Genomic DNA, 13,481 nt, shown 5'->3' on the forward strand with positions numbered 1-13,481 from the left:
TTATGGCTATTATTGTAAAATTGGAAGTTGCACTACCAGTACTGACTTCCTGTTCTGGATTCAGCAGTAGCAGTCATTTTTCTCCTTCTTAGTAGCTGGTGCAGTGCTGTGGTTTTGGCTTTCAGCTGGGGAACAGCGCTGATAACACCGATGTTTTTAGTTGTCGCTCAGTAATGGTTACTCTGAACAAGGACTTTGTGAGTCTCATGCTCTGCCAGGGAGGACGGGAAGCTGGGAGGAAGCAGAGACAGGACACCTGACCCAAACTGACCAAAGAGGTATTCCATACCACAGCACGTCATGCCCAGGATGTAGAACTGGGGGCAGTTACTGGAAGGGCTAGATCACTGCTTCGGTTGGTCTGGGTATCAGTTGGCGGGGGGTGAGCGGTTGTATTCTGTTCCCTTGTTATTTCCCTTATCATTATTATTATTGGTGGCAGCAGCAGTGATTGATTTGTGTTATACCTTAGTTACTGGACTGTTCTTTTCTCAGTCCCTGGGAGTTACATTCTTTTGATTCTCCTCCACATCCCTCTGTGAGCTGGAGGGGGGGGGGGGGGAACCGGAGAAACGGGGGTGGGGTGAGTGAGCCAGCAGCTGCATGGTTCTGAGTTGCCAGCTGGGCTTGAACCACAACAGTTCTTTTTGGAGCCCAACATGGGGCATGAAGGGTTGAGATAACGACAGATCTGACCAGAGTGTGTCTTATCGTATTTGTGATAAGCATTCATTGTTTTGGATTAATAGTCACTCGTCACAATGCTGATTTATTGGCTCTCAAAGTTGTTGCTCTTGATCTCACAGTTTCAGCATGTCATACCTTACTTACAGCTGGTATTTGCTGTGTTAGTGTGTATCAGCTGGGGCCTTTGGGCTAAGGTTTTTGTTTCACTGTACTTTATGTTAATGACTTGTAGTACAACGGACTCATTGATCATGAAACTGATCTGGCTTATGTTCCCAGTGTGGTCACCACCTTTATACTTTGGGAGGTAAATAATAGAATTGTTTAGAAATTACACATCTTTTTTACCCTCCTTGGGTGGTCAACCTGTGAAGGAGACATTCCCTTAATTTCCCAGCTCCCCCATCAGACCGTTTACAGCATCATTTGAGAGTTCTGGAGGTTTTGAATGGTCTTTGGGTACCCTTGAGACCTGCCTGTTGATTGTGATGGGGATCACCCTGTTGGCATGCATACAGAGTGTGTTTTACCCAAGGAACTCGTCTGGTCTTGTCAAAGTTCATTCTCTGTTGGGATGATGGTTGGAAGGAAGTCAGGGCAGTCGCTGGTGACCTGAAGACATCTAGTTGGTGTGCTATAAAAGTGCTACATAGCAGGCACCAGCATATAATTGAGTTCACTGGCTGTTTTCCCCTAAAATCAAATCCCCTTAAGGCACACATCGGACTTCCCCATCTTCCTGCATTACCCACCAAGTATGTCTGGGTCCTTGAGCAAAAGCAATCCCACGAGTGGGTTTGCCTTTACCTGAAGCAGGAATAACCCAGACTGTCTTCCCCAGGAAATTCTTCATATGCACCACGGGAACTTTGTCCCCCTCTACAATATGTAAAAGTTCTGACTGGGCTGGGCCGGCCCTGTTGGCAGATCCTCTGGTGTTGACCAACCAGGTGGCCTTTGGTAAGTGTGTATCCCAATGCTTGAAAGTTCCCCCACCCATTGCTCTCAGTGTAGTTTTTAACAGCCCATTGTACTGTTTGATTTTCCCAGAGGCTGGTGGATGGTAAGGGATGTGATACACCCACTCAATGCCTTCCTTTTTGGGGAGATGTGCACCTGTGCTTGTAATGAGAGAAAAGAGAAAGAAGAGAAGCAGATTTAAAGACTGTCAGCTGAATTTAGTAGTGAAGGCACACACAGAAGCAGGCATGTAGGCTGATGGCAACCAGGAAGGAAACCTAGTTCCCTGAAGTACCTGCTTTGGCCCTTTATGCAGTATATGTGCTCAGTTCAATGCTCTGCACAGAGCTGCCTGGAGAAAGTCAGGTTACGAACAAGGCTGCATCTATAATCCTGCTCTACTTCAGCACTCCTGCAGCTGAGACACAGCAGGTATTCTTTACCTAAAGCTCTTTGCTAAGACTAGGCTTTCTGAGACCTGGGTTACCAGAAGAAATGGTAGCAGTGCTGGCCATCTTTTTACACCAGATCTCTCTCCCTGTGAGATCCAGGAAGAGAGATCTCATCTCCTCCCCTCCTAAGGGCTGAAAGACCATGGACATCAAAAGTTACCTCTACACTGGGTTTCAAATTAAGCCAATGTACAGCGATTGCCTTGTGTAAACCCAAAATCATGCTCTGATACTAGCAGGGCACCCCCCAAGGATTAAATATGTGAAGAAAGTTCCAGATATCTACCTAACTGCAGAATCTGCATGTCTGGTTCATTTTGCCTGTGCTGATCTTCTTCACTGATCTCGTTTGCACTCATGATGATGTTACCATCCCCATGTGCTCCCCCTTCAAAAGGTCTTGAGGCCACCCTTGTGCCAGGACAGATGGGATTTGCAGATAGCAGCTAAGCTAGTAAATGTGATGATGATAATAAGAAACCTGACATACCAAACTATTCAGTAAGGAGGGAATAAGCAGCCAGGTCTCTTCCACAGCAGGATGATCCTTCCCTGTTTGCCTCTCCTCCCCTCACTGCCTTGCTCTCCTTTGCTTGTTGACAAACCCATGAACCCTGGAGCAACTTCAACAGGCATGTCTGAACCATTGCCCTTGGCAGCTCTTCCAAGTGCCTGAATAAAGGAGGCAGTCACTTGATCTCCAGCTCAGATGAAGCCTTTTTAGGGTTTATCTCTATCCTCAGGCTTTCTTAGACTAAAGAGCTCCTTTTGTGGTTCCGCCTGTGGTGGGTCTCCTTCTGTGTTTCCTAATTTTCTGCAGTCACATAGGAAAGAGCTCAGCGGTCTGGATATGGTGAATTGCATTATGTGGGTCGATACCTGGGAGACAGGTGCTTAAGTGTTCAGTAGTGTGGCCACAGAGTCCCCTCTTGTAACTTCCTTCACTTGGTGATTCTGTTGCTGCATTCCAGGCTGCTTCCAGGCCTCTTTTGTGCCATCCATCTCTGAGGGTTTGGTCCATCCCACCTGTCAGCAGATTTTGTCATTTCTGACTTAGAAGACAGAAGAAATATATCCTGAGATTTCACTGACTTTGGGGTTTTTTTGGTGCCTTTTGCTTGAAAACATCTTTCAGAAGCTTAATTTTTATGTGGAGACATTATTGCTCAAATATCTGTAACAGTTCCAAAGTTGGCTCCTCTGCTTGAGTTAACTGAAAAGCTACTAAACACATTAAATGCTCTGAAGCTGTTATTATCAGGAGTAAGGCTGATGACTGACTGACTTCTTTTGGGCTGGTTGCCACCAGTCTCAGATAGAGCCTGAAATGCTTATGAAACCTTCTTTGTTAGACTTATTTTTCATTTTTACTGGGGACTTTCAGACTCCAGAAAGTCTTTTATCAACACATTCTTCCACTACCTTTATTGCTGCTGTGCCCTGCCATCCCATGGTCAGCAGCTGCTCAGGGTGGGGAGACCTTGGCACAGAGCTGCTTCTTTCTCTGTTGCTGGTTGGCTGTGCATGGTGAGAGAATAATAAGGAGAGTTGGTGCATTCAGCCCTTGCAGATGCACATCAAATTTACTTAGAGTCCTAAGGACCCATGTTAACAACTGGCTTTGTGGTTAGCAGGTGCACTCATGCCTGGCATGCTGTGCTCCCACTGGTCCCCTTGGCTTAGCTGTCCAGCGGAGATGTGAACAAATGGCTTCATTTAGAGCAGCTCTAAGACTGTTCATATTCATGTTGCATCCCAAGGCGGCTGCATCTCCTCACCAAGCCTGGAGATGGGAACTTCAGTAAGATGTAGAAAGCCTGCTTCTTCTGCAGATGTGTACACTCACTCGGTCTGCCAAATCCTATGGGTTTAGGATTTATCTCAGAGCTTTGAAAAATACCACTTGTGAAAGCAAAGCACAATCTTTCCTGGGAAAAGAAAAAGCTGGATTTTTAAGCAGAAGGAAAAAGCATCCTTTTATTCAGACCATGTACACTGTTTCCTACATCCTTTTCCCTCCAACACTTTACATGTGTAGTCTTAGGATAAGACCCGTGATTTTGCAAAAACAATTAAGGCATTTGTTTTTAATGTAGAACTTGTTGTTTTCAAATGCAATCTACCAACTAAAAATATTTGATCAGAGACATGGCATATGGAGAGAGAGAGGACTGATTCAGAGAAAACTCCAGGAACAAACTTGCCAACAAAGTTTTCAAGCTGACAAGCAGGTATTCTTTATTGCGGCGCTGGAAGACACGGGGGATAGCTCCGTAGCCACACAAGCCGCCCTTTTATAGCCACTGGGCATACATACATATTCATGAGGCTGCGTATGGATTACATAATTTTCCAGAAAGTTCCCCACATGCATACAGAATTGTGGTGGTGGTCTCTGAGGGTTGTTTACTTCTTCCAGCAATCTTCATCACTTCTGGCAGCCTTTGAAGCATGCGCAGTAGATGCTCATACCAGTTTCATTGGTTCGTTAGCACCAGAGACATAATAATCCTCCTATCCTCCTACTTATCAGTTAGTTTAACTGTAGCCCATCCTGGACACCTGCGGTTCCCAGATACTCCTTATCCCTGTGTCCTGTTCTTCTAGACTGTTTTTCTTAAACTATGTCAACTATAACGATTTATCTTGTGAGAATTCTCAGTATGTTCTCTAGCTGTACTCTATTTTTTTTTCTCGATGTATCATGCACTTCAGTAATTTTCCATTGCTAGTGTTACAAAGCCATCAAACTTAACATTACTTAAATCTAATTCTAAAGGTTTCTATATTCCATTTTGTGATTTTGTGCTCCCTTTTTTCAGGACAAAATTCAGTGTTCATTTACACTATGTCTTTCTGCAGGTGAGAAAGAAGTATACCCTAGTGGCTGTCCTAGGATAGAGAAACAGAGAGATAAAAGGTATATTTCTACTTAAAGCTGAAAAGAGAGGGAAAAAGTGTCATTTTTCAGTCTTGCCTGTATCTAGATATTTTAGCTTTGCCTGGGAATTGCTAGTCATGTTTTTCTGATGTACACTTAATTGTGTTATTTAGACAGAGGAATTTGTGTCAGCTCATTGCAACAGCTTGTCTCATGCTCATTTTTGCCTTAGTTGCTGTCAGTCATTCAATATCAGTATGGTTTTTAGCTGGAAAGCACATCTCTAGTAGCATTTCACCAAATTGCTCCCTCTATTTTTCTCTAATATTCCATGATTTATTTCACTTGGAAGCAAGGTAAGGGCAGGTTTTACAGAGCAAAGTGAATGGGAATGGGAATTTATTGAACAACAAAATGACTGCTTGGAATATTGCCTTTGCCTGACAAGTTCCAGTAAATTCATTTTGCAGCCAGACAGTATCAGATTTTGTCTTCCACATTTTGTGGAGTGTGTAGCAGAGCAGCTTGGTCTACAGTAGGAATCCCTTAATTTTTAGGTGTGGCTGGGGCATAGGTGAGGATCTTTGAAACTGTTTTAGGGAGGATTACCTCCCCCCCCCCCCCCAGTATTTCAGCATTTCTGGGCACACATACACTACAGTAAGAATTACTTCACAGCAGTTAAGGAAAAAATCCCAAACCACGCAATTTCTAGTGCGCTTGTGCTGTGGTGCAGGATTTTCCCAGCTGTGTTTTCTGCTGGGAAGTATCCAGATTTCACCTCTGCTGGCTCCTCTGGTTCCTTCTCCGGCCTCCATCTTCTCTTCCACATTGCTTGCCTTGTCCTTTTGGCTCTTTCTGCTTTGCTTTAGAAAGGCACCTATTTCAGACTCCTCTGACTTGTCTATTAATATTTATAACAGTGGGAGAAGGTAGAACAAAGCTTAAACTAGATGTATTTTTAACAAGCATTATGAAATGTGTGGCACAAATAGTTGTCCTGGTACTAACCATCTGTATTTTATATACTCTTTTATGTATTGTATGCCGGTTTAAATATAGTTAGGGTTACAGTTAAAAGATGGAAGCTTTTAAAATCTAATTAAGAGTTTGTGAGGAATTTCCATATTTATATTAATTTTATTGATGATTTTGTTAAGAGTTGTTTTATTGATAATTAATGTCTGTGACAAAATGGAAAATAAAATTAACCAGAAAACAACCAACCAACCAACCAACCCTAAGAAGAGAAACTTCATCCCAAGAAATAAATTCAGGAGCTATACTTTGCATCTTTATCTGTTACACTTTAAGGATATTTTTACTGACACTCAGCTCAAATTTTTCCTCTTGATTCTGTTATTCTGTGGCTCCTGGACTTCTTCCATTCTTGTCTCTCTTCCATACTCACCCTCTCATCAAATAATATGCAGTAAGCACAAGAATCAAAGCTGACTTGTTGCAGTAGGCTGGTCCCTTCTCCAAGCCCCTCACCTTTTTAATGCTGTCTCATTGCCTCAGCCCCAGAGCCCCTGGGTGGGCAGACTGTCCAGCCCTGCACTCCCTCCTGTGGGTCAGGCTTGGTCAGATAAAGCTGATCTCAAAAGTGAAAACCATCCATTACGTGGATGAGATGAGCCATCATCTCTCTTCTTATAAGACAGTATCATTCCCCTTGCAGATCCAAATTCCAGGGGAGGTTTTCTTGCATTTACATCACATTCTTTATATTAGCTTGGCATCTGTGTTTGATGGCTCTCTGGTGTGTCTGAGCTTAGCAATGCATTAGAAAATTTTTCCTTAGGCCACAGTTTTTCCTGGATTAGTGACAACATTCGACTGGATTTATTAATGTTTGCTGTCTATACTACCCAAGCATTCAAGTGAATGGATATGCATTGCACAGATGCAAATATGACATTATGTTAAATAGTACATTAAAACAAGAATGTGCTAATAAATTTAGCAAAGCCTCAGAGTTTAATATATCGATACCATTTAAGTGCTAAGGCTGGTTTTCAAATGTCATCTCTAAAATGTAAAAGAAGAGACCAGAACCTTTACTTGCCATTCAAATAAAAGCATCTGTTGTTTTCAAACAGTTAGCTAGCTCAGTTTTCACTCTTTTTAATACTTTCTCACATTTCATTCTCCTTGAATTTTATTGACATTCTGATGAGACAAAAAATCATAATGGACTTGCAGTGTTTCATGCAGTCATGAAATATCAGGAATCTGGTGGAGAAAAATGGTCATCATAGTATATCTAGGCTGAAGGGACTCAGTGATGTTTGAACAGGCAGATAGATTTTGGACACTTAACTGAATCCAATATAGCAATTCCCATTTTCATTCTGTTCCATCAGGATTTAAAGCAAGGCATCATTAATTAAAAGGACCTTGTGGTAGGTGCCTGAGGAAAGAATAATAATTAAACGGAGTTGCTAATTGCCAGATTTTCCATGATTCACAGAAGACTCTATGCACCATTGCAGGTAAAGTCTCTTCAGGCAAGCAGCAGAAGTTCAAAAGTCTCTTCAGGCAAGCAGCAGAAGTTCAAACTGATGGTTCCTCTGAGTTCTTCTATCATAAGCAATTGTTTTTTCCTCCTCAATTGTTTCGCTCCTTATGGAGCATGCACAACAAGGTTTGCCTTGTGTTTAGAAAGTAAAGAATATTGCAAAATTATTAGAACCTGGAAATCATTCTTTGGATGCTTCAAACTGCAAAATACTGTTTTTTGTTTGAAAACTCAGTGTTTTGGTTCAGAATGGGGAACACAGCAGCCAGCTTTTTACAAGTGAGTGCATCCCCAACCTTGCCCAAACAATTGGTTCACAAGTACTGTTTTAAAAGGAGCTGATCTCTCTCAGTTCAGTGACATACATCCCCAAAAGGTAGTGTGCTTCATCTTAGACGTGTAGTATGGCTACCCAGAGGTAGGTAATACAATGCCATCAGTGATGCTCAGTGGTACCACACACTGGCTCCAGCTCCTGTCCCAGAAAGGCATGGCTTTCTTGGTGCTCTGCATGTTTGACAGCTACACAGTTATCTTGGATGAAATACAAGCTGTGACTCAACAAGCCCCACAAAAGCATCTGGTGGCATTTGAGATATCCTAGAAAATTCAACGTGTAATGAGTGGGACTGGAGGATGTAGGCACAGGATACACAACAGATCCAGCGGGCAGCTGAACTGAACCCTGCAGTAGAGGGCAACAGTGCCTCTTCTTAGAAAACAAAACCCCTCCTCAGGGAGAGATTCAGTTCTTCCAAATCTAGGTTTCTGCCAGGTTAGGGTGGGGTTCAGCTCACCCAAACTGAGGTGATTCTCTTGCCTAAACTCAGGCTTTTAGTTTCATTTAAGGTTCTTGACTCCACCCCACCTGGACATCCAGCTGCCAATCTGGAAGGGTGTAGGGCCTCTGCAGGTCCTGTGTCATGTCTGCTGGCTCTGGGCAGATGACTTGGCTAGCCTAAGCTGTTTCAAGTGACACCAGACTTCAACATTTAGACAGCTGAACAAAACCCCAAAACTTAGAACCTAATCAAGAGAAGAATTTAAAGGAGTCTGTTTTGAAAGGTTGAAAACCTAGTATGAAATCTTATACTTCACTGCAGGAATCAGAATTAGTCAAATCAAAATGGAGAAACAGTCCCCTCTGATTTGCCAGATCCCCCATTTCTTAGAGAACACAACTGGTTTATATTTTAAGACTTGAGTATCATGAGCATATAAAAAATAAAGTGTTCAACACTTGCAGTAAAGTACTATAATTAATTTAGCTCACAATCTGATTGACTTACTTAGAACTAGTAAGTAAACCAAAATAACACTTGGGTATAATTTTTTAAACTATCTTATGTATAGTCATGGAAAAGTCTTACCTTTTGCAAAAGAATAAATAATTCCTGCCTGAAATTTCATCTTTAGATGTCATGACTTCTGATAACTCCACAGTGTTCTTCCCTCCCCTGACAGATTTTAGGGGAACAAGCTTAGTACAAGAATATAGCTAGAAAAAGAATGCTGTAGAATGAACTCATAAATTATTTTAAAGATTCATTTTACCTCAGGATACTCCAGGAGCTGACAATCACAGGATTAACATTGCTGGCCTGCAGAGACCACTTTTCGTTTTGCAGCCAAGAAACCACAAGACACAAGGCAGATACTTACTTCAGATATTTATTGTAGTCCATCAGAGAATATCAAATCCCTGTTTTCAAACCACCAATATACATTGCCTTCATGGTGTGAGTGAAGGGTGATGAGAATGAGAAGAACTGATGAACATGATTTAGGTTTGTTTAACACATCTCAGATAAAAATGAATTGGACGATTTTTAAGTCAGAGCAGTTAAAGTTTTATTCTTTATATGGTAAAGCAATCTAACAAAACCAGTACCATAAAAATAACTAGAATGAATAAGGCATGTCGAAGTCTTCACTGAGGTGTCAAGTATATATATATATATATATATATATATACATACAGTACTGAATATTAAGCAACAGTGTAAAGGATCACTCCACACTTTATTACTGTTGTAATTATAAACTAATAAAGTCAGTGTCACCAGTGTTGTTTGCGAGATAGACACTGAGGATGTAAGCACAGATTTAGAAGGTGATTTTCAAACTTCTTAGATATGCTTCTCCTGATACTGGAGCTGATGGCAAACTCTTACTAGCTTCAGTAGAAGGACTGGAAAGGCTGGGGAAGGCTTTTTTGATCCTCCATTGCATAGTCCTCACACAGCATAAATTACATTGTCCAGGTTGCTGTAACACTTTGAGACTTTGGATTGAAAAAGGTTACTTTGGGAGTCCTTGTCCATACACTTTGGGAATAGTTACCTCACAAAAAATAACTACTTCTGATCACCTATCTTTAATACTTGGGCTAACAGGCTGGGGGCAAACCACCTACTATGGCATTGTGCATGTTTATAACGGTTTCTAAGCTGAAGACGGTCATGGATCCTTCATGTGGCTCATTATGCCGTGATGCTGAATCAAGCATCCTCTGTACTGTCAACAGAGAGAAGTAGGAGCAACATATATGCACCTACAACAGGTGGAGAGAATGTGTTTCCCTCTTTCTGTCTGTTGAAACCGTAGACAGTTGAGATCTCATGGCAGCGGGTGGCATATAGTTTGACCTCCTCATTGCTTTCTTGACACTGCATGCCACAGTAGTTGTTGCAACTGGATAATTATAGTAGATGGTCTTCATGACTTTGTGTACTGAATCAGTAAGACTTTCCTGACATGAAATCTGATCCTGTTTTAGCTGAGATATTGCTCTCTTTGCATGGAGAGATAGCTAATTGTGGATTTTATGTTCTAATACTTTACCAGTTCAGTTATGGCAAGAATAATATAAAGGTCAATATATCTTCTTGTTTAACTGAGAAAAGTCTTTTTATTTCTCATTATACAGGCAACTGGAGAAGCTGTGTTTTCTAACATTTTTAACACAGTGTTTTTGTGGAGATTCACAGATAAAGAGTTTGCTGTGATTTTGAAAATAATATCCTTCAGATCTAATAACTAGAATTAAACTTTCATGTAATGATCAGTATTTTATGTAATGGTGTCTTAACAAAAGCAAAACTTTGGCTAGTAATCAGTGACAATCAATTAAACTTTCCAACAAGCCATTGCAAATATAAAATATGCATATGAGTAAACAGTAGAATAACACTATGAGAGAAATAACTTGCCTTACACTGTCGTCAATGAAAATACATATTCATTAATATATGCATACTATGAAGCAGGGAAACTAACAAGGTACAATCTGTTCGAAAAGCATTATGTGGATAACATTTGCAGGCAAAAGGCAGGACAAATAAAATTAATCTTTAAGAATGCCAGTTATTGTCTCAGTCTGTTACTGAATATTACAATCCTATCCTAACTCTCAAATGTGTAGTAAGCACTAAAAAAGGATTTTTCAATAGACAGCAAAGAAAGTATTGATTTAGAAAATAAAATGTATGGCCTTTTTCGAATGCCTTTGTCTAGTAATGTAATATTGCACTAGGCAAAATTGCCTTTGCTGAGGAGCAAGGTCTTCTAATGCCTGTATTTCAGGAAGATGTGTTACAAAAAATGAGTTTAATAGGAAGTCATTCATTACCTGGTAGTAATTTTAAGGTACATAAAAGAAGCAGGTGCAGTATTACAAATATATATATATATATATATAAATGTAAATGACTGTTTATACAACCCTTTGAACAAAACATCCCTGCAGTCAAACTTTTCTTACTAATGGACAGGAACACAGCAGTTTATGGTTTAACTGTTCTGTGATTTCCAAATATCATCTTTAACATCCTTGACATGACACATTGTGAAAAAAAGAAGCTTAAGAAACACAGAATTCATTATAAGTCTTGAGGGAAGAAATGGTATTTACATTACTGATCACGGCTTTGTGAAAACCATATTAACTGTTGTGCACTGGACTTAATAAAGACTCAAGGGGAAATGGAAAAGCAATGGGCCGAACAGTATCATCTGAGATTGTCTTGAAAATGTCAAACACTTCCCTTCTTTTTATCCACAGGGAAATCTGAATGTATTTCTACTAAACAAAACTTTCGGGAGGAAAGTGTGCGGAAAGGAAAGACATGAAAAAGACCCAGTGGCTGTTGGGGTAATCCATTGGGTATTGTTGTGTCATACAAGTTTTGGGTGATGGACAGTGGTAGTATAATTATAAATCTCTAATTCAGTTAAGGGGGGGGTGAGATGATACCATCAGAAGTAAAAGCCACTTTCTACGGATTATGAATTTAAACTAAAAAACCTAAACCACCAAATAGGATGATAGTTTTGATCATCAGTATTTTACGCAAGCAATTTTTGAAGAACGTATTTTCATAAATACGGAAAAGTTATAATTTAATAATTATTGTAGACTGAAAAGAATGTGGTAGGGGTTCTGAAAAGCTTGGTAAGCTTTTACAAGTTTTTTGTTTCAAATAAAAGACAAGAAATAATGAAATTTTTATTAGTAACCCCCCAAAATATTGTGAATGAGATACAATCTAGGTTGCTTTTTTTAATCTGGATAATTGTGTGGGTTTTTTTGACATTTGCCTTACCAGTACCAGCAGATGTTGCCAAATAACTTCTGCAGACTCACCCTTTTCCACAGTTATTTCAGAAAATTGCAACAGCACTTACAGAGACACAGGCTATAATCATCCTAAAGGACAAGTCCCTGCCTGGCACTCACCTCGTTACGTCTGTGTCAAGTATTGTGGTAAATGGAGTCCTTGCAATATTCTTTCATAGCATGTGCACTTGAAATCTAATGGCTTGTGGCTGTATTTATAGATACACATATATGAGTAAATAATTGTGTATACAGGGAGAGAGATGCACACTCACATATACTATATGTGTGCCATTCTCAGAAATGCAAAAAGAAAAACAAAGTGGAAGAGCAAGAGAACTGTGAAATTGGGCACTGAATGGGTGCCTTACAGCTGGGGCTTTTGGTTTCCGCCACATTTCAAGTACCAACCCCTAAAAGGCAGGTTGGGGAAAGAAAAAGAGTCTCATTATAGAGTCCCAAAAGATTCCAGAGGATACAAATGAAGCTGCTCTTAATTATTTTCATTTTGTAAAATCTTATTTTCTAGCATAACAATCATCTATTTTGCAAGAGGTATGTTAGCAGTTTGTCAGCATCAACCTGTGTATTTTAACCTTGCTTTCTCTACCAGTCTCTTAGAAGATGTGGATTTTCCTGTCATTGGGGCTGAGACTGAAAAACAAGTGCATTAATGATTAAATGCAGAGTATCTTTATCACAGTTCTCACGCTTGAGGCACTGTATCAATCTGCTTTCTGCTCTTAAGTGGTGTGCACCTTACTCCACGCTAACTCTCTGAGCTGGCTTGAGCCCTGTACACTGCTTTCACCAGCCTTGGAAAGGCATCCAGGACTTTGGGAGAGATCTGTTTGAGATTCATCCCTTGTGCATATGCGCATTGGAGGCAATTGCATTGCGTATTTGTAGCTAGGGTGGTTGACAGGTTCAAACGTCTTACAAGGAAGAATATAAACATAACAGCATTGGGCAGTATTCAGAACAATGAATTCATGTTGGTTTTATGTCTGGTTACATCGGGGGTGGTTTGGCCCAGAAACAAAGTCCTTACACTATAACTTCCCCAGATGGGATCCCCTTTCCAGGCTCCTCACTTAAGCACTGGCATGAAGAAAAGGCATCTCTGTGCTAACAAGGAGGACAGGAGAGTCTGGGTGAAGCACAGATCCCCTGTCTCACCCATGGCGTCTACCTCCAGGCACTTAAGCAAGGTGCCTAATAATGGGCCTCATCATCCCAGCGTTCCTGTACAGGGAAGAGAGGTAAGCTGTTTCTCAGCTATGGAGGTACCCATCTCTTTTGGTTAACAAGAGATCTAAAAAGACAACCCTGCTGAGCAACATGCTCCTTGAAGTGCCTAGT

The sequence above is a fragment of the Pezoporus wallicus genome, unplaced genomic scaffold, assembly GCF_028554395.1.
Source record: "Pezoporus wallicus isolate ANWC-B61680 ecotype Strahan unplaced genomic scaffold, APGP_CSIRO_Pwel_v1 contig_6944, whole genome shotgun sequence".
Classification (NCBI taxonomy): Eukaryota; Metazoa; Chordata; class Aves; order Psittaciformes; family Psittacidae; genus Pezoporus; species Pezoporus wallicus.